We start from the raw sequence: 1,360 nt of genomic DNA, 5'->3' as shown, positions 1-1,360 counted from the left end.
GAGAGAGAGAGAGAGAGAGAGAGAGAGAGAGAGAGAGAGAGAGAGAGAGAGAGAATAGCCATAGCAGCCAGTACTTGGCTTTGGCATGCAGAGCTGTCTTTCTGTGAGAGGTTGTGTCCCTGCTCCTGGCTCCTGTACCTTGGCCCTCCTAGGTTGCCTTCAGTCTTCCCCCTGTGAATGTGATTCCCAGGTCAGCCAAAGTTTTGGGCAGGGTTTATACATGCCACCTGGGTGCGTTCCCTGTCTGGCTCCTTTCTTTCTCAGAGGGTACAGATCAGTGCTTGCTTTTTAGGCTGGGAGCCATGAAAGTAGGAAATGTTCATTGTAGAGCTATTTCCTCCCAGATGCTCGGCACCTCTGGACCTTGCCCTCTGCCAGCTGCTGTCTTGTGCCTCTAAGCTTTGCTGCTCCTTTTAAAAATGTGTTCAAGGCAAACAGTTGTTGACTGTCAGAGATTATCTGTCTGCCCATCTGTCCATCCATCCACCATTCTGTCATCTGTTCATCTATCAAATCACCTTTCTTCTTTCTCTTTCTACCAGTAATTAACTTACACAATTTAATATCTCTCATTTATCGGTCACTTCAATTGCAGCTAACTGTTAGCCGATACAAGTCTGTATTCTTCAACTTGATTCTGATTTTACACTACAGCAATCTTGAAAGAGATCCCACATCTCACTGGGATCTATAGCCATTGAAAAACTGTTGCAAAATTTGAATTTATTTAATTTTCACAATGCCACTGTGGTCTAGGATTGATTACCACGCCCTTTGCAGAGAGCAGAGACTCACTCTGTCAGAGGTCACAGGGTCCTACGGAAGCCCAAGGCTGCTCTGCCTGGTCTTTCTGCTCTGAGCTTTCTCCTGTCATGGTCTGAAAAGGTGGACTGCCATGCCAGGTCAGTCTGAACATCGAAGAAGGGTAAGAGGCTCAAACTCTACTCTTTTTTTTTTTTGTTTTGTTTTGGTTTTTTGTTTTGTTTTGTTTTTCGAGACAGGGTTTCTCTATAGCCCTGGCTGTCCTGTAACTCACTTTGTAGACCAGGCTGGCCTCAAACTCAGAAATCCGCCTGCCTCTGCCTACCGAGTGCTGGGATTAAAGGCACTCGCCACCACGCCCAGCTCAAACTTTACTCTTTTTGCTGAAGGAATTCACATCCTTTTTGAGTTTTTCCAGTGACAACCCTGGCTTTAATCATAAACAACCCAGGACGATTGTTTGCCCTGCCTGCTGAGTCAGAAACACAAACACACACATACACACACACACACATACACACGAACACACACATATACACACATATACACACATACACACGTACACACACACACACACACACACACACACACACACACA

At 45.7% G+C, this 1,360-nt stretch overlaps 1 long non-coding RNA gene across 1 annotated transcript in view; it reads left to right on the top strand.

Moving 5' to 3' along the window:
* The window catches only part of LOC115031083, a 23,755-nt gene that overhangs the window by 526 nt on the left and 21,869 nt on the right, over window positions 1-1,360 (top strand). The window lies entirely within an intron of this gene.

This window comes from Mus caroli, chromosome 5 (genome assembly GCF_900094665.2).
Source record: "Mus caroli chromosome 5, CAROLI_EIJ_v1.1, whole genome shotgun sequence".
NCBI classification, from domain to species: Eukaryota; Metazoa; Chordata; class Mammalia; order Rodentia; family Muridae; genus Mus; species Mus caroli.
Note: the sequence above shows the minus strand (reverse complement) of the source record. Positions and strands in the feature narration are given on the sequence as shown.